At 39.3% G+C, this 21,836-nt stretch overlaps 1 non-coding gene across 1 annotated transcript; it reads right to left on the bottom strand.

The window, feature by feature from the left end:
• Positions 1 to 372: 372 nt before the first annotated feature.
• LOC148565213 (small nucleolar RNA R71) lies at positions 373 to 476 on the bottom strand. Its single transcript, XR_015884557.1, has one exon. It is a non-coding gene; the product is annotated as a small nucleolar RNA R71 (small nucleolar RNA).
• Positions 477 to 21,836: the final 21,360 nt, after the last annotated feature.

Below are 21,836 nucleotides of genomic sequence, written 5' to 3'. Positions count from 1 at the left end.
TGGCAACACCTAGGAGGATTACTCTCCAGGAGGCAGGAGCCCCAGATTTTACACTGCAGCCATATCAAGTGCATCACCCAACTGCAGCTGCAGATTTTGAACTAAAAACCGCACTGATCAACTTGATGCCCAAGTTTCATGGCTTACCTGCTCAAGAGCCTATCAAGCACCTTAGGGATTTCCAGACAGCTTGTTCTATTGTTAGGCGTCATGGTGCAGATGAAACTTCTATTCTGTTAACCGCTTTTCTGTTTTCTCTTGAGGAAAAGGCGAGGGAGTGGTACTACTCCCAACCTGAAGCAATTGTTACCAACTGGGATAAACTCAGAAGAGAATTTTTGGAAAAAATACTTCCTAGCTGAAGTCACAGATAGACTGAGAAAAGAGATCTCCTGCATTGTTCAAGGTGAATCAGAGACTCTCTTTGAATACTGGGAGCGTTTCAACAATCTCCTGGACGCATGTCCCCATCACATAATTGGTAAACTAGTATTGATCAGCTACTTCACTCAAGGCATGAACCCCCAGGATAAGACTACACTGGAAGGTGCTAGTAATGGTTCTCTGAAAAAGTACAAAACAGCAGATGAAGCATGGAAACTGATCAGCGATTTAGCTGAGTCCACTAGGAATCACAGACAGAGGCACAACCCCAAAGCTGTTGCAGAGATTTCCACTAGCAAAGAGACTACTGCTCTCACCCAGAGTATATGTGAAATGACTAACCTACTGAAGCAGATGCAGTTGAATCAACAACAAGTACAACAAGCTCAGCCTTCACCACAACAGAGCCAACAGTTAGTTCCACAAAGAGTATGCGGGATCTGTGTTGATTATAGTCATTATACTGATGAATGTCTGCAGCTCCAGGAAGACAACACTGTGGCAGCCACTCACAACTTTTATGACCGCCCGAATCAAAGATACAATCAACAAGGTGGAAACTACAACCAAGGTGGAAACAATAGCCATGGATGGCAGGACAATTCCAACCAAGGTTGGAGAGATAATTCTAACCATGGCTGGAGGGATAACTTTAACAGAGGAGGCAGAGATAATAATGGAAACTAGAGGTGGAATAACAATAACAATAACCGACAGCAGAATCAGAACCAACCTTACAGAGCACCTCACCTAAGACAATCACAAGGACCCTAGCAAACCCAACAACAAGTTTCTCAGACTGCTTACTCTAGTTCCTCATCAAATGACGAGATGCTCCGTTCTCTTGCACAAGGACAACAAGACATGCATGCTCAGCTGAACTCTAGTATGAATGGCTTAACTGCCACTTTACAAGCTCTTGTCTCCCGGATGGATTCCTCACTTAATTCCACACATCAACCTTCAAGCTCTAATGGAATTCCTTCTCAACCATTGCCTAATCCCAAGGGTGGCATCAATGCCATCACTCTAAGGTCTAGAACCACACTGCAGGAGAGGAACCATGAGGAGCCAAACCCACCAGAAAACGTGCCAACAGAGGATATGGTGGAAGTGGAAGAAGCTGAAGAAGAAGAGGACGTACAAGACAAAGTTGAAGAAGAAGAAGCTCAACCACAGAATGAAGCACCAAGGGATGCTGAAGCTACAAATCACGCCCCTCCTATTCCATTTCCACAACTTGCATGAAAGCCCAGAAAATAGATGGAACTTGACCCTAAAATTGTAGAAATATTCAAAAAGGTCGAGGTAAATGTTTCCCTTTTTGATGTTATTCAACAAGTACCTAAATACGCAAAGTTTCTAAAAGATTTGTGCATACATAAAGATAAAATTAATGAATTAGAAACTATTCCTTTAGGTAGTTCTATATCTGCTTTAATGGGAAATATACCTGAAAAACGTAGTGATCCTGGTCCATGTATGGTTAGCTGTACCATTAGAGGTGTGATATTTTCTGACTGTATGTGTGATTTAGGAGCATGTGTTAGTATAATGCCTTTGTCTATATATGATACTTTGAGGCTCCCTCCCTTAAAAAGGTCGGCAACTCGTTTTGTGTTAGCAGATAAAAGCATTATTACAGTAGTTGGAATTGCTGAAGATGTACTAGTGAGCATTAAGGGGCTCACGTTTCCCATTGATTTCTACATCCTGGAAATGCCCCATAATGACTCAGGAAGACCATCATCAATCCTGCTTGGAAGACCATTCCTGAAGACTTCAAAGTTCAAGCTGGATGCATTCTCAGGAACTTACTCTTTTGAGATAGATGGCAGAACAGTGAGTTTCAGTTTAAATGAAGCTATGAAGCATCCTCTGGAAGATCATTCTATCTTCCAATGTGACATTATTGATGAAACTGTAGCTAAAGTTCACTAGGAAGAATTAGAAGAGAAGTACATGGAGCAAGGTCCAAGTGTGGGGACACTTTCTGAAAAAAATGAGAAAACTTTACCATTATCACCAACCCCGGATGATCCAGAGCCTAGCTATGAGCAGAGATTAGAGTTAAAGCCCCTTCCTCCACACCTCAAGTATGCTTACCTTGAGGACAAGCAGAAGTTCACAGTCATCATTGCAAGGGAACTCACTTCTCAACAGGAAGCACAGCTACTCAGTGTGCTGAGAAAACATAAGAAAGCAATTGGATGGAGCTTGGCGGATATAGTAGGCATTAGCCCCTAAGTTTGTGAACACAGAATATTCTTAGAAGAGGGAGCAAAGCCTATCTGTCAGCCTCAAAGAAGATTGAATCCCACCATCTTAGAAGTTGTCAAGAAGGAAGTGACCAGGTTACTTGAGGCAGATATTATTTACCCCATCTCAGACAGTGAATGGGTCAGTCCAGTACAAATGGTGCCCAAGAAGTCTGGAGTCACAACAATAAAGAATGAGCATGGAGAGCTTCTGACAACTAGAGTGCAGAATTCATGGAGAGTTTGCATTGACTATAGGCGTCTCAACCAAGCCACTCACAAGGATCATTACTCCTTGCCATTCATTGATCAAATGCTTGATCGCCTGTCAGGTAAATCTCATTATTGTTTCTTAGATGGTTATACAGGCTACTTTCAAATTCATATAGCTCCTGAAGATCAGGAAAAGACTACTTTTACACGTCCTTTTGGGACTTATACTTATAAGAGAATGCCCTTTGGCTTATGCAATGTACCTGCTACTTTCCAAAGATGCATGATGAGTCTTTTCTCTGATCTTATTGAGAACTGTATGGAAATTTTTATGGATGATTTTAGCATATATGGTGATTTATTTAGCCTTTGCTTAGATAGTTTATCTAGAGCGTTAAACAGATGTGTTAGTACAAACCTTGTATTAAATTTTGAAAAATGTCACTTTATGGTCAAACAAGGAATTGTACTAGGACATGTTGTGTCTAATACTGGCATTTCTATAGATCCAGCAAAGGTGGATGTTATTTCTAGTTTACCTTCCGTGAGGGAAGTCCGTTCGTTCCTTGGCCACGCAAGTTTTTACAGGAGATTCATTAAGGACTTCAGTAAGGTAGCATTACCTTTATCCAGATTGCTGCAGAAGGAAATTGAGTTCGAGTTCAGTGAAAGCTGTATGCAAGCATTTGATAAGCTGAAAACCGCCCTAACTCAAGCTCCAATTGTGAGAGGACCAGACTGGAGCCAGCCATTTGAAATCATGTGTGATGCTTTCAACCATGCAGTAGGAGCAGCGCTGGCTCAGCGTGAAGGTAAGGACCCTTTTGTAATCGCTTATGCATCTAAGACTCTAGATGCTGCCCAGTCTAATTATACTACTACTGAAAAAGAGCTTCTTGCTATTGTTTTTGCTTTGGATAAATTCCGAGCCTACTTACTTGGTACTAAGGTAGTAGTGTACTCAGACCATGTAGCTCTAAAATATTTATTAGCGAAAAAGGAGTCCAAACCAAGGCTAATACGCTGGATACTGCTGTTACAAGAATTTGATTTAGAAATTAAGGACAGGAGTGGTAACCAGAATTTAGTGGCAGACCACCTGAGTCGCCTTGAGCACATTAAGGGTGACTCCACTCCTATAAATGATAATTTCCCATTTGATAGCTTACAAGCAGTATCTGAAGTAGTTCCTTGGTATGTACATGTAGCTAATTATCTAGTTAGCCACACTTTTCCTCCATATTTTACTAAGCACCAGAGAGACAAGCTGAAAAGCGAGTCCAAATATTATATATGGGACGATCCATATTTATGGAGGTGTGGCGCTGACCAAGTAATTAGACGGTGTGTGCCTCAATCAGAATTCCAGTCCATTTTAGAGGCCTGCCACTCATCTGAGAGTGGAGGACATTTTGGTCCTCAAAGAACAGCTAGAAAAACTCTAGACTGTGGATTCTGGTGGCCTACTCTTTTTAAAGATACTGCTAAATTTTGTAAATCTTGTTCCCTATGCCAAAGTGATGAGCGGATAATTTATACGCTTTTTGGCATTGTTTTTAGTATGTTTTTAGTATATTTTAATTAATTTTTATTATGTTTTTATTAGTTTTTAAATAAAAATCACTCTTCTGGACTTTAATATGAGTTTGTGTGTTTTTCTGTGATTTCAGGTATTTTCTGGCTGAAATTGAGGGACCTGAGCAAAAATCTGATTCAGAGGCTGAAAAAGGACTGCAGATGCTATTGGATTCTGACCTCCCTGCACTCAAAGTGGATTTTTCTGGAGCTACAGAAGCCCAATTTGCACGCTCTCAATTGCGTTGGAAATTAGACATCCTGGGCTTTCCAGCAATATATAATAGTCCATACTTTGCTCGAGATTTGATGGCCCAAATAGGTGTTCCAAGTCAGCTCAAGAATTCTGGCGTTTAACTCCAAAATTGGCACAAAAGCTGGAGTTAAACGCCCAAACTGGCACAAAAGCTGGCGTTTAACTCCAAGAAAAGTCTCTACACGAAAATGCTTCAATACTCAGCCCAAGCACACACCAAGTGGGCCCGGAAGAAGATTTCTGCATTAATTACCTATTTCTGTAACCCTAGGCTACTAGTTTTCTATAAATAGGACCCTTTGCTATTGTATCTAACACACACACAACTTTCATATACTTTCATAGATCTTTTCACGTTTGGGGGCTGGCCTCACGGCCATGCCTGAACCTTGTTCTTATGTATTTTCAATGGTGGAGTTTCTACACACCATAGATTAAGGTGTGGAGCTCTGTTGTTCCTCATGAATTAATGCAATTACTACTATTTTTCTATTCAATTCACGCCTACTTCTTCTCTAAGATATCACTTGTTCTTCAACTTGATGAATGTGATGATACGTAACACTCATCATCATTCTCACCTATGAATGTGTGCCTGACAACCACCTCCGTTCTACCTTCGATTGAGTGTGTATCTCTTGGGTTTCTGATCTAAGATTGGAACCTTCGTGGTATAGGCTAGAATTATTGGCGGCCATTCCTGAGATCCGGAAAGTCTAAACCTTGTCTGTGGTATTCCGAGTAGGATATGGGAAGGGATGACTATGACGAGCTTCAAACTCGTGATTGTGGGGCGTGTGACAGACGCAAAAGGATCAATGGATCCTATTCCGACATGATCGAGAACCGACAGCTGATTAGCCGATGTTGTGACAGAGCATCAGGACCATTTTCACTGAGAGGACGGGATATAGCCATTGACAATGGTGATGCCCAACATAAAGCTTGCCATGGAAAGGAGTATGAATGATTGGAAGAAGGCAATAGGAAAGCAGAGGTTCAAGGGGAACAAAGCATCTTCATACGCTTATCTGAAATCCACCAATGAATTACATAAGTATCTCTATCTATATTTTATGTTTTATTCATCTTTTAATTATCAATTCTTCATCACCATCTGAATCCGCCTGACTGAGATTTACAAGATGACCATAGCTTGCTTCAAGCCAACAATCTCCGTGGGATCGACCCTTACTCCCGTAAGGTTTATTACTTGGACGACCCAGTGCACTTGCTGGTTAGTTGTGCAGAATTGTAACAAAGTGTAATTCACGTTTGAGAGCACCAAGTCTTTGGCGCCATTGTTGATGATCACAATTTTGCCTACCACAAAGGTTTGGTAATATATCCAAGAGGGATGAGATGCCTCAACAGCTTATGCTTTTCTGTGAAATTTTTTATGTTTGGGGCATTGACTTTATGGGTCCATTTCCAAATTCTAATGGTTACTTTTATATACTGTTAGTCGTGGATTATGTTTCTAAGTGGGTGGAAGCAATTTCTACCCGTACTGATGATGCTAACACTGTTGTTTCCTTTGTTAGAAACCATATTATCTGTCGCTTTGGATCACCACGAGCGATCGTGAGCGATCAAGGCACCCATTTTTGTAACAGGAGATTAACAGGATTACTAAAAAAGCATGGGATAATTCACAAAGTAGCAATAGCTTATCATCCCCAGACCAATGGGCAAGCAGAAGTCTCTAACAGAGAGGTTAAACATATTCTGGAGAAGATAGTAAAACCTCACAGGAAGGACTGGAGTGCCAGGCTACAAGATGCACTCTGGACATATAGAATAGCGTACAAGACACCCATTGGGATGAGCCCCTTCTGCTTGGTATATGGAAAGGCTTGCCACCTCCCCGTGGAGGTGGAACACAAGGCTTTATGGGCTGTGAAGGAGTGCAACATGAATCTTACGAAAGCTGGTGCTGAAAGAAAGCTGCAACTAGCAGAACTAGAGACCCTCCACCTAGAAGCATATGACAACTCCAGGCGTTACAAGGAGAAAATAAAGGCTGTCCATGACAAGTACATTAAAAGAAAAAAATTCAGAACAGGGGAGTTAGTCCTACTATATAACTCCAGACTGAGGCTCATGCCAGTTAAATTGAGATCAATATGGAAAGGTCTATACAGAGTAGAGAAGGTAGAGCCATACGGAGTTTTCCACCTGCGTTATCCTGTTAACTCCAAATTTCTTAGGGTTAATGGACATCGCCTAAAGCTTCACCATGGTGAGAAGATGAAGAATCAAAAGGAACTAGAGATCTACCTCTTGGAAGATCCACCAAGAGAAGCTGAATGAGCCTAACGAGCGTCCAACTTAAGGACGTAAAAGCAAAGTGCTAGGTGGGAGACAACCCACCATGGTATGATCGTTCCGTTTCAGTCTTAGTTTTATTTTTACTTTATTTTTATGATGTTAATGACTCTTCTCATCATCCCTGCATTCAGCTGCATACAATTTGCATGTACATTTTGCATATCAGTTTTATAAAAAAAAATTGAAGCACGCGACGCGGCAGCGTCACTGACACGTCCGCGTCACCAGTGCAATGTGAAGAAAAGGAAGTTGAACAGAAAGTCACGCGAAAGCGTGGCTGGAGGCATGCCTTAGGCACAAACATGCCCACGTGTCCGCGTCACCCAAGCGGTCGTGTCATTTGCGACATAAGCCTCCCACGCGTTCGCATCATCCACGCGAACGCGTGACCCTAAAAATTCGATGTAAATAGGTGTATGGCAGCATGTTGCGATGGAGCTGGGTTGGACTGATGCTAGAAGCACCAGCTACATCACACGACCGCGTGCCCCATGCGGCTGCGTGGTTTTCAAAGCATCACCATTCATGCGATTGCGTCAACCACGCGATCGCGTCACCTTAAAAATTTGGGAAAAAGAGTTTGAGACAGAGAGTCACTGCGCGAACGCGCGGCTGCTCTCGCGCCATTCGCACAATTCAAGTCACGCGACCGCGTGACCCACGCGTCCGCGTTGCATGCAGCGCACAGAATATTCAGATCAGCCCAAATATCTTATCTTTTCTTCCCCAAATCCTAATTTTTCTTTTCCTTTGTTATTTCTTTCTTCCCCCTTCTTCTTCCTCTACTCATTCTCACTTTTTACCTTCTCCTTCCTTATTTTTCACACCCATCATCAAGGTTCTTTTCTTTCTTTCTTTTCTTTTTACTTTCCCTTATCAATTTTATTTATGTTTTAAATTTTTCTTTTCACCTTCATTATCTATATTTTCCCTTATTTTTCTTTCTTTTTATCCCTTTTTATTGGTGTTAAAAATTTATTTCAGTCTTTATTTTTCATATTTTGCTTGTGGATTATCATGGATTTGTTTGACAATTATATATTACTTTTCATAAGGGTTACTTGCATGTTCAAATTTCCTACTTTCAATAACATTTTCATCATGCATGCCAAGTGTTTGTGAAAAAGCCCGTATGGCATTGCACATTATTTTAATTTATTCTATTCCACTACTTTAATGCCTGCTTTTCACAAAACCCCTTTTATATTTTATTGATTAAAATATAATTGTCCTTACAAACAGATTGTTAGTTTGAATGATGTGGTAATCTAACTTGGACATTGAATGGTTGATCTATGCTACTCATGCCTTTGCCGGTATGCCAATAAATATCTTGCATTTAATGGCCATCACATGCATTTACTATCTTACCTTTGATGAACTTTTCACATGTAGTCTAGACCATGTGTTAACGACATCCCTCTTTACCGTGCATTGATTACCACTCATAATATTCGCTCCCTTGCTCGAACCCTTCACTTTACACATTACTTCCTCTTCCCTTTTTCAGGATGGCCACCAAGAAAGCAAAAGATAAAGCTATTTCCAAACCACCAGCAAGGAGAGGAACAAAAAGAGCATTAGTGGCAGAGCCATCTTCAACAGCAGTAAAGCCCTCAACAAAAAGAATTAAGAGGATCATCAAGGTCGATGAAAAAGAAAAAGCCTTTCCAGCAAAGGACACTGCGCGGTTTCCTAACCGCTACTGTGAGCAGATGTTCCCCATCCTGGCAGAGAGGAATTACAACAATGAATACCTTCTCATCCTCCCAACCCGCATTGCTGAATTTGTTGAGCCGCAAATTGAACGAAGACAATGGGAATTCTTACGGAGACAGCCACGGCAGGTTAATCTCTCATGGGTAGTAGAATTCACTCCAACTTTCACATGCCAACCATGCAGTCTGTCTATGTCCGTCAGAAGCAAGTCCCCATAACGGAAGAGGCCATTCAACAAACTTTAGATCTTCCCCCTACTCCAGAAGGATTGGACGCATTCCAAGAAGCCTCACTCAAGCGTCAGACATACCAATTTGACTGGGACGCCGTTCTCATAGTTATAGCACAACCTGGCAGCAGATGGATCTACGGATACCATCGTTCTCAACCTAAGGGAATATCGGCTTCAACACTTACCTTGGAGGCTCGAGTATGGGCACAGATTATGTCTCATTATGTCATTCCGAGCACTCATGAGTCCTCCTTCACTGCAGACATGGCTGTTTTACTCTGGTGTATTGATGAGCGGATAATTTATACGCTTTTTGGCATTGTTTTTACATAGTTTTTAGTATGATTTAGTTAGTTTTTAGTATATTTTTATTAGTTTTTAATTAAAAATCACATTTCTGGATTTTACTATGAGTTTGTGTGTTTTTCTGTGATTTCAAGTAATTTCTGGCTGAAATTGAGGGACTTGAGCAAAAATCAGATTCAGAGGCTGAAGAAGGACTGTAAATGCTGTTGGATTCTGACCTCCCTACACTCAAAGTGGATTTTTCTGGAGCTACAGGAGTCCAAATGGTGCACTCTCAATTGCATTGGAAAGTAGACATCCAGGGCTTTCTAGCAATATATAATAGTCCATACTTTGCTCGAGTTTAGATGACACAAACAGGCGTTCAACGCTAGCTTTCTGCCCTATTCTGGCGTTAAACGCCAGAAACAAGTTGCAAAGCAGAGTTAAACGCCAGAAATAAGTTACAAACTGGCGTTTAACTCCAAAAGAAGTCTCTACACATGAAAGCTTCAATGCTCAGCCCAAGCATACACCAAGTGGGCCCCAAAAGTGGATTTCTGCATCATTTGCTTATTTTCTGTAACCCTAGCTACTTGTTTAGTATAAAAACTACTGTTAGTGATTTATTTTACATCTTTTTGATCTTTGGCACATCTTTGGTTCATCTTTAGATCATTTTGTACATGTTTAGGGGGATGGCCATTCGCCCATGCCTGGACCTTGTTCTTATGTATTTTCAACGGTAGAGTTTCTACACACCATAGATTAAGGTGTGGAGCTCTGCTGCTCCTCATGAATTAATGCAAAGTACTATTGTTTTTCTATTCAACTCAAGCCTATTTTTTCTCTAAGATATTCATTCGCACACAAGAACATGATGAATGTGATGATAATGTGACGCTCATCATCATTCTCACCTATGAACGCATGCCTGACAACCACTTCCGTTCTACATGCAAACAAGCTTGAATGTGTATCTCTTAGCCTCCTGATCGTGAGATCAGAATCTTCGTGGTATAGGCTAGAATTATTGGTGGCTATTCTTGAGATCCGGAAAGTCTAAACCTTGTCTGTGGTATTCCGAGTAGGATCCGGAAAGGAATGGCTGTGACGAGCTTCAAACTCGCGAGTGCTGGGCGTAGTGACAGACGCAAAAGGATTACTGAATCCTATTCCAGCATGATCGAGAACCGACAGATGATTAGTCGTGCGGTAACAGCGCATCTTGAACCATTTTCACTGAGAGGACGGGAAGTAGCCATTGATAACGGTGATGCCCTACATAAAGCTTGCCATAGAAAGGAGTAGGAATGATTGGATGAAGATAGCAGAAAAGCAGAGGTTCAGGAGGAACAAAAGCATCTCTATACGCTTATCTGAAATTCTCACCAATGAATTACATAAGTATATTTATCCTATTTATATTTTAATTATATTTTAATTATCAATTCACCATAACCATTTAAATCCGCCTGACTGAGATTTACAAGGTGACCATAGCTTGCTTCAAGCCAACAATCTCCGTGGGATCGACCCTTACTCACGTAAGGTTTATTACTTGGACAACCCAGTGCACTTGCTGGTTAGTTGTGCAAAGTCGTGACAAAGAATTAAGATTATGAACGTGCGTATAAAGTTTTTGACACCGTTACCAAGGAATGAACGATCACAATTTTGCATACCATGTATCCTTACAGACCAGCACCTAAACCTACCAAGACACATTCGGAATGCAATGGGACACGTACAAATTACGAGTAACCTACCTTTTCCCGCCTTGGTTTCAGATCTCGTCTCGACAGCCGGAGTCTCCTACACTGCTGGGGACACCAAAGCCTTCCTTCCACGGGATGATCAGTATGTCCCTAACAGAAAATATATCAAACCACCAGCAGCCACTACAAGTCAGCCTACAGAACCGGCTGAAGACATTCCTCCTTCAACACCACAAGCACCTACAACAAACCAATTGCTCCATCAGATACTTGAAAGGTTGGATCGGCAAGAACATAAAGCAAAGCTAAGAGAGCACCGTAACAAGCACCGATTCACATACCTCAAGGCGCTACTTTTGGGAAACTACAAGGACCCAGACACCTCGGAGTCCACTTCATTTACCAGCACAGGGAGCCATGACGATCCCGATGGTGGAGATACTGCTACCAGCCCCCCTCTGTTCCTAACAGATGGTACCGAGGACGGTGCAAAGCCTTAAGTGTGGGGAGGTCGGTCAGTACCTGACTTCCGGAGGTAATTTCTTTTCCTTAAACACCAGTAAAATAGGATATTTAGCTAATTTTTCTTTTGTTTAGAATAGAATAGATTGCATAGTAATAATTAGTTGCATACATGTTCTACTTGATTGAAAATAATAAGTTTCTTTCAAGACCCTACTTTTTGAAAATTTTCACTAATTTAAAATCAAAATTTTTGTGTTAAAATTGTTTGAAGTTGTATTTGGAACATAGTTTAAAAATCTAAGAACACACAACTTGTGAGATTTGAGCATAATTACATGGTTATATTATTTAACCATAAATATTTTATTCTTGTGTGTTTGCTTCTCTGTGATTGTAATCTTATTTTGTTTCATCCTATATGTCCAATGTTTAATATGTTATATGCATGCGTATGATTGAGGCCATTATTTGTTTAGCTCACTTATCCCAATTAAGCCTACCCTTTAAATTACCTTTGTCAGCCACTTTGAGCTTTTTTATCCCATTTGTTCTATATTTTACCACATTACTAGCCTTAAGCGGAAAAACAATTAAATATCCCAATTGAATCTTTGGTTAGCTTAAGATAGGAATGGTATGTTAATTGAGTATGGAAAAATTGTGGGAATAAGGGTTAATAAGGGGATGTGTCACGATAAAAATAATGGGAATTTGGGTATCTACTCATGTGAGACTAGAAAAATTAAAAATCCATGTGCATTGATAATGTTATGTTTACTTTTACTTTTAATTAAAAAATAATAATAAATCCAAAAATATTCAATAAATATCTAAATAAATAAGGGGACAAAATTACCCCAATGTTAAATTAATGAAAAATCAATGCATATGTGATAAAATTAAAGAAAAGTTGATACATGAGTATGTAATGCAAAAGTGAGAATTTCGGGTAGCTAGGCATGATTCTAGAGTTATATAGAGTGTATGTATGTTAGGTGAAAGCTTAGGTTAATTAAAGATTCAATTTATAAAGCTCACTTAGCCATATACATATACCCTTACCCTTACCTTAGCCCCATTACAACCTTGAAAAGACCTCATGATGTTTGTATTGGTATGTTAAATATTGTTAATTGGTTAGGTGAAGAACAAATTTTAGAAAGCATGACTAGAGAAGAGTAGAGTGATTACCCTATACACCTGAGTGATTAGAGTGCACATACACTACTAGTAAGGGTTCAGTGCTTACTTCTATGTTCCCTGCTTTCATGAGCTGTCTTCTTACAATGTTGCCTGTATTTACTATATGAATTGAGTTAGTGAAATCTAATTTATATTTGTCTTGAAGAACTTATTTACTTTTAACCAAGTAGACAAAAAGCATATAGTTGCATTTACATATATAGATTGCATTGCATTGCATGAGTTCTACATGTCCCTACTCATTCACTCTATCTCCTTCAACTAAGCATGAGGACATGTTGATGTTTAAGTGTGGGGAGGTTGATAAACTATTATTTTATGATTTATATTGTGTTTAATTGTGTGGTTTTATCAAATCTTTACCCATTTATTCATATGATAAGCATGTATTTACAATTCCTTCCCAAAATTACTCCATGGTTGAAAACTTGCTTTCTAGAGAATTTTAATTATGTATTTTAATTCTCTTTTATCCCATTCAATGCTGTAATTTGTGTGTTAAGTGTTTCAGGCTTCATAGGGCATGAATGGCTTGGAAATTGGAGAGGAGGCTTGTAAAAATGGAAGGAACACAAGAAACTAAGGAGATGACCAGCGAGCAATGACGCGAGCGCATGGCCACGCGAACGCGCGAAGTGAAGAATTCGCAGCGACACGGACGCGTGCCTGACGCAAAAGCGTGGATTGGAGTCTGCACGAGTGACGCGAACGCGTGCACCATGCGAATGCGTGACAAGGAAAATCGCTGACTGACGTGAACGCATGGACGACGCGTATGCGTGACCTGCGCGAGCTGCAAAAATAACAGAATACGCTGGAGGCGATTTTGGGCCGCTTTTTGACCCAGTTTTCGATCCAGAAACACAGACAAAACCTAAGAAACATGCAGAGACTCAACACGCATCCACACACATTGAGATTCATCACATTAGGATTACACATAGTTTCAGATTTGAGTTTTTAGAGTTGCATTACATTGATAGTTTATACTTTTTCTTGGATTTTTGGATGCTGAAAGTCATTACCTCCGTTGAAGACATTATTTTAGTTTGTTTCCTTATTCCTTTATTTTTAATTAGTTACTCATTGACTCTATTCAATTAAGTATGTTACATTTTGAATTTATTAATATATGAAGTTATTTTTATTTTAATTAATTCTAATTCTCTATTTTATTTTAATTAATTATGTCTTCTCATATTTTTATAATTATTAATTTCATGTCAATGGAGTAGAATTTCTACTTGACATGGGGTTGATTAAGAGGTGATACTTGAGTTGGAATGCTCAAGTGCGTAGTTAAACTAGCCGTTGTTGGCTAATTCCATACCTACTAACACTAGACCTCCCCAAGGGAGAGGGCTAGGATCTGAGGGTGAGAGTTAGTTCAAACACCGTACCTTTCCTTATTTAGTAAGGGAAAATCGAGTGAGAACAGCAACCTTTTTACATCACACTTGAGAAGATCCCAACAAGGATAGAAGTTCCACTTAATTATTCCCCCAGTCAAGGCCTTTTATTCAGAGTGTTAATAATTATTCTTAGTTTATTTTTATTACCTTATTTCACAATTATTTTAATTGCTTATTATCAAACTCAACTTTCTGGGAATTTTCTGATTAATAAATTAGCACTCTTTCCTGTAACTCGTTGGGAGACGACCTGGGACTCATACTCCCAGTATCTTTATTTCTAAAATTGTGACAAAACCTTTTTAAATTGGTGAGACAGATCTTAGCCGGTTAAGAGCTATACGTGCAACGCTGTTCTCTTAATTGAAATCTCTTAATTGGTTAACTTCTGCCACGCATCAGGGACACATACGTGCTCTCTTCCTCTCCCAGCCGTTTTCAATTCGTTGTTTGGATTTTTCTTAAGCACACTGTGAGGAACTAATCTCCTCTATTTAGGTTAGGCGTAACTACTCAAATTGTATGCCAACATGATATTTTTTGAACAATGTTATTTTCAGCGATTAGTTTTATTTTGGCGAGCCGTTTCCAAACTCCAAAGTAAAATAAATAGTAATATAATTTTAATATTATGTTATTTATTTATTTATTTTGCTCTAATTATAATAGAGTTTAGATAATAATATTATTATTATTATCAAGCTAGATATTCGCCGAAATAAGTGATTATCAAAATTTTTTGATGAGTTTAGATTTACTAATACTCCATCATATATCTTTTACCATCAAATTATTATTGTCCTTTATATTAGTATCTCGTATATAATTACCCTTATATATATTAATACTTTTGTATTAATATATCCAATTTTTATAATTATTTGTTTGAGATATTTATAACTTAAACCTCTACCTTAGTTACATCGAAACTTGCCAAACCGCCTTTACCATTACTAAATCATCTTCCACTAAATATAATCTTTTCTAACCCCTCAAGAATCATCAGCCGAACCATAGTAGAAGGAAAAGAAAGATTGGTAATGTATATATATATACCCATGCATTAACATAACAATGACACATATATACATCCATTTTCTTGATAAATATTATGACACCTAACCACCATTGTCTTGTTAAATCAACATCAAATTCATTAAGCACCTTCTCTAATTCATTATTGTAATCACCAAACCTGCATTTTATCAAAACGGAGAGAGAGTTACATTTTTTCTAGCAACAAAAACACTTACTAGCAAAAACCCTTTTCCCAAACTCTTTTCTTAAACAGCAACAGCAAAAATATGTTCACATTTTTTTGTTGGGAAGCACTGATTCACAGCCGTGCAACACACTACTTCTATTTCATGAAATTAAACTGACTCAAACCATAAAACAATGGCCCAATTGCAGTGGAAAAACAACCAAAAATATGTGGCCCACAACCCAATAGACTCCACTCCGCTTCATCAAATCACGCCACTCCAGTTTCCAAGTGTCGACTCACCCTTGGGCATACACGCCAATCACTTGCTTAATGAACGGAAAACTTTCCAACCAGTTGAGGCCCCACCATAAATATCACAGCGTCTGGTCCACCAAAGGCCACATGCCCCAATCCTCACAATTCTACTATTTTAAATTATATCTAAACGATTAAAGAGTGTGGAACATCAAGTACCGCATAACCACAATGTAACACCCTAACTACCAAAGCTCACGCTTCCGGCTGCGCAACTCTGATAGCTCGGACATTACGACGACACTTATATTATGTAATACTAAAATATGAGCCTGTTTAAAACTTTAAACCGCAATACCGTTCCCAAGAAGAATAGTTTTATTCGATAACGTACATTCACAGAATACCATACAACTTACAAAAGCTCATAAAAGTACATCCATATATATATATATATATATATATATATATATATATATATATATATATATATATATATATATATTACAAGCATTAGACAATACAATTCCTATCTCTCTTACAGAATATATCAAAATAAAGGCGAGGGTACAATAAACCATAACTAGAACAATACAGAGCATCTCAACAACAACAAATAAACTCTTCGTAACTGCTGCGCCCATATCCTGAAAGGGGAAGCATTAGACAATACAATTCCTATCTCTCTTAGAGAATATATCAAGATAAAGGCGAGGGTACAATAAACCATAACTAGAACAATACAGAGCATCTCAACAACAACAAATAAACTCTTCATAACTGATGCGCCCATATCCTGAAAGGAGAAAAATGTAGGGGGTGAGAACATCATCCTCGAAAGGGTTCTCAGTAGAGGGCTTTTGGGAATTACTGTAATAGGATACGTGAAGATAAATCGTACTAGTGATTAATAATCGTCTTATGCCTCCTTTCCAAAAACAACGGTTTGCAGTAAAAGTAAAGTCTGAAAATCTTTTTTGAAAGAAGAACCGATCGATTCTCAAAAACTCAAAAGCCTCTCAAAACAGTTTATCTATGCTGAACCAAAACAGCCTTTCATATTTTATTCCAAACCAGAAACACAAAACCGAAATCAACCATCAGTTCATCTCATTTCAACCACGGCCCTAGGCCCAAACAATCCAACCATCAACCAATCACCACAGTCCAACAGAGTCCCAGTAGCAAACACAAATAGGAATATGCAAGCACAAACAAACAGTTATTGCAAGTAGAACAATTAGCAATTAATCACATAAGCACACCAAGTATAATATGCACACCCAAACAATGTCACATACATGCATATGATGCATGCCTGTCCCTAGTGGCTGATGATATCATCTGTCGGTTATAAAGCCAACCCGACAAGTCCTGGTAGCTAACCATTGGACTGTCCCTCTGTCGCGCATCCCCAACTCGAGTTATACTCATCATAAACTTGATCATAATCATGATCCATATCCATCACCCTCACTGGTGAATATTTACGGGGGCGAGCTCATCCGGGCCTTTCACAGTGCCCAGCCACACTTACGACATAGGGTCAAAAGAGCTTCGAGTCTCAACCTGGAGCACGTGGTGGCTAGCCACTGCTTCCTCCCAGGGAAACTCTCATCTCCGATAGTGGAAATGCAACATTCACATTTATCAATGATTCAGCATATACATGCATTCAATCTCATCCATGGATCAACATCCATCTCAGCCATCCGGCTCACGGTTCAGTCCAGAACCAGCCAATATTCATATCATACACAGCCATTCCGGCTCACGGTTTAATCCAGAACCAACCAATATTCGTATCCATACACAGCCATTCTGGCTCACGGTTCAATCCAGAACCAACCAATATTCATAATCATACACAGCCATTCCGGCCCATAATAAAATAGCACTTCCACCATTCAAAATCATCAAATTCATAGAATCGGCATTTAAGCCATAAATCACTTTTTCTCAAATCATTTCACTTTGAAATCAAGTTTCAACTCTTTTCAGCCTTGGCTTTAGAAATCTCGTTTCTCAAATCATCTCAGGCTCATAAGCCAAATTTACTCAAAGTGAGTTCCCTTTTTAAAACAAAGCCACTCTCAGCATTCTCTTTCCAAAACTTCCAAAACCATGGCAAGTTAAGGATTTATTTCAAAGTATTCAAAATCACCCATACAACAATGGGATCTTATAACAAAAGTTTCTCGGCAAAGTCCCAAGTCTTTAGGGAAGGTCAACCTATATCAATTCCTCAAAATTCATTGAAACTCTTAAAATCATGGATTCTCGGTTCAAGTAAATAAAACTGAATTTATTATGAAACCGACCATACAAAATCACAAGTTCCAGCCTGGTCCAAAAATCAACTCATTTGAAAAGGAACTGGTTCATTTGAATCAAACCACTTTCAGGTTTCTTTTTGGAATCCATTTTTCTAACTCTTCCAAAATGCCTCAAACTTAATTACTCAATCAAAAGTCTAGATTCTTTTGAAATCACTAAAAGCTCCTTTTTATATTGAAATCAATATTAGAGCATCATTCTTTCCTTCAGCGATTCAAACGGTAAAAATACTCCATTTCTAAATAAGTCAAACTCAAGGCATAAAGTTCATTAAATAAATTAAGCTTGAAAATATAAATATTTTCTTAATAAATCAAATAATACAACTTCTCAAATCCAATCCTTTTTAAATAACTTTTTAAACAAAACTAGGATTTTGTAGAAATTTCGGCAGCACCTCCCCTAAAACTTGGACTTTTGCCACCCGGTTCGGGTCCCAACTAAACCGTTCCAAAATCCTTTTCAACAGCCTAAAATCCAAAATCAGTTCAAGGCAAGCCAAATCCAACAGTCATCTCAATTCTATATTTCAAGGAAACCTTTTCAAGAATCAAATCTTTATCAGCCGAATAAACTCATTTCTAAAATTTCAAAGAAACGGTTCAGCAACGATCGTTTATCAAAAACCAGATCATTTAAAGCCAGCCAGGCTGAAATCAAGAGTGTATTCTATTTTATACATTCTCAAGAAAATCCATTCAATTCAAATCAATTTCCAACGGATCCAACTCGATCTCAAAGCTTTAAAAGAATCAATTTCAAAAGCATTTCGTTTCACAAAGCCACATAACAGTCGAGTCGAACAAACACCCATAATCATAGAAAACAACCAAACAATACATAGGACTGATACAATCACCAAATACACATCCTCACATCAGTACCCTTATGTAATAATTCCAATATACAAAATATAGTTTTTGGAAAGCGCCCCTACCTCAAAACGCAATTCCATAACCCAAACGCCTCATCAAGTCCTTTCCGCCTCAACCTGAACTGACGGCAACCAAAACCTCAGCTCCCAGCCACTTTCGCAATAACCATAGCAACACTAATCACAATCATATAGTAATCAGGACTCAACCTCACGTTACCAAAACTCATATTCATTAACCAAACACAACCGAATACTAACGCGAGGCTTTTTCGAAATATAAGATACTTACTGTAATACGAAAACGAAGCAGCAACGGCCTCTGAACCGGTTTGGCGGTAGCCCCGGCCGCTGGAGGCTCCGGCGACGGTGACTGAAACCAACATGCCGCGACAATAAGGCTCCCATAATCTCACCAGAAATGAAAACCAAGTTTGAAACCCTTACCGGCATACCTCTCCGGCGACTGTAACAAGGTCTCGAGTGACAGAAGCTCAGCCCGGAGCTCTGACAGCCATGGCGGCAGATTCTGACGGCACGGCAGCAAGGCGGCGGAACCACCCACCATCATCGCGTCTCATCCTCTCCAGCTACTGACAAGGACAGCAACCACCCAGCTTCGGCGACAGCGAGCTCGCAGCAATAGCGCCCAGGCACACCGGCGATGACGCGGTTACAGTAACGGCGGCGGAAGAGGAACGATTCCTCCTCTGGCTTTCCCTCTTTCCAACGACGGTGACTTCTCCACCCTTCCACGGCGGCGTCGAGATCAAGGATGACGGCAGACCCTAGTAGCAGCGGCAGTAGGAGTGGCTTCAATAGCACCCAGGCGCGGTGGAGATGCAACAGAGGCTCGCGACGGTGACTGGCGGCGATGGCTTCCCCTGCCACACTCCCTCTGCCTCCGGTCCCCTGATCCTGCCCGATCTCTTTCTCTCGCTCTCTCTTCGGTGTGCAATGGTGCAGAACGCGACGGCACAGCGCGACGGTGGTGCGACGGCAAGACGTGGGTCGACGGCAAGGCGCGGTGGCACGCTCTCTTCTCTCTTCCCTTGCATGACAACCCTCAAGGCATGACTTGACAGTGCGGCAAGATGGGACGGCAGCGTTGAGCAGGACAGCGGCGCGATGGCGGCGGTGAGACCAGCACGCCGGCACGAGTCTTCCTCTCCTTCTCCCTTATTCCGCGGCCCCTTCCCCTTACCCCCATTCTTCTTTCTTTTTCGTTCTTTCAGAGAAAAGGGAAACTGTGTGTGTACTGCCGCTGCTGGGTGTTTGGGGGAAAGGTGCATTGCTGATGGGGAAACCGGGTAACCGGGTTAGGATTTTAGGGTTTCATTTGGATAATTAGGGTTAAGGGCATTTTTGTAATTTCACTCAAAAATAGGGATAATATAGTAATTGAAACCCAAATTAAATTCAACACTAATTATATATAGAAAATACTATTTGCTCATCAATTTCACAAATTATTTTCCATAAAATGCCCAAATCAAAATAATTAGAAATAATATAATTAAACCCCTTTATTTTTCCAAAGTAGCAGTATTAATATTTAAAATATTACTTATCTAGTCCAAATCATATAAAATCCTTATTATTTCATAACTACCAGCCTTATACCTTAAATATAGAAAATAATCCAATAATTATAAAATTGGACAATAATCATAACTTATCTCAAGTTCAATAAATCAAAACTTGCCTTAATTATCTTTAATAAAATAATCTCTGGAATTAAGGATATAAATAACTATATAATTTGAGACTTGATCACAATAAGACTTTTCAAAAGTTCTGGGTCTTACATCCTACCCACCTTATAAAAATTTTCGCCCTCGAAAATTGATACAAAATGAAAGAAATTCCATAACAGTTCACCCTTCAACACATTTAAGAAAGAAGCAAAAATATCTCAAAATATAATCATATATACGATTTTCAAATACTTTGATTGTCATAAGCATAAGGATGTAAAGGTAGGAGTGTGATTGCAAAGCAAAAGTTACAAGGTAGGCTCAATGCAAAAGATAACATGGGTCAATCATGTGATAGAAGGGCAAAGCATCAAAGGCTATAAAACAGGATGGGATTAAAATGACGTGCTTAACATCCGCACACTAATCTCATATCAACCTCAAAGCTTCAACTTTCCAGCTCCATCAAGCACTTTACAATCCCCATACTCGATCATAAGCCTGACAACTGCAAACCCGTTCGCAAGGAACAAAACACCCACAACTCATACGTTGCACACCTACCGCTTCAACTTTCGTATGCACACATCACGTCTTAAAGAACTAACGCATCGCGTTACTACATCTACAGATCGCACGTGATATCAAAACAATTCTCGAGTCTACTCAGAAGAATACGAGATCTTAGAAAGGAGACACAAATGTCAAAGACAATACTCATAGATTTGAAAGAATATATCCAATTCCAGATAAACAAGGATGTTCAAGCAATGAAGTTTGCTAGACACAATTCAATTGACAACTTCAAAGATAACCCTTAGATTAAAGAAGTTCAATAGGATCAATAAGAAGAAAACCAGCGCATCAGTTTGAAACAAACTGAAGCTGAGTCGAGGAAGCATGAGGTTTACAGAAGAGAATATTTCAAACCCAAGACAAAGCTCACAGAACTCAAGAGCATGATTAAAAATACTTTCGAATACATTGTTCATGAAAGAGTCGAAAACTTGTGAAAAAACCACTTTGCAGCCTAGAAGAAAAGTTGAGCAACAAACATTCTTTAAGAGAGTAGCAAAAGCATAAACGTGGCTTTACTTCAATACAATTTCGTGTTGAAGTAGATCATGTAGAGTTTTAAAAACAAAATGCACACAAGTTTGGCTAAGAGCTAAAATATTTCCTCAAATATTTCCTCAAATATTTTAGAAAGATAGTTAGGTGCATAACTTAACCAAAAGTAATTCATAAAACTCGGAAGAAATCAAATGCTTGTTCAAAAATTTCCAAAGTCCATATTCAAACAAGCGTGTATAGCATTCATAGCAAGGATGAAAGAGAAAATTAAGCTCTTTTTAGAAAAGAAATTCCGAGATAAAAATTTGCTTACAATTTGGTAAAGGAAATAAGTGATGCGT

Source organism: Arachis ipaensis, chromosome B5 (assembly GCF_059453495.1).
Source record: "Arachis ipaensis isolate K30076 ecotype BB chromosome B5, ASM5945349v1, whole genome shotgun sequence".
Taxonomy (NCBI): Eukaryota; Viridiplantae; Streptophyta; class Magnoliopsida; order Fabales; family Fabaceae; genus Arachis; species Arachis ipaensis.
This window is presented reverse-complemented; position numbering and strand designations above follow the sequence as displayed.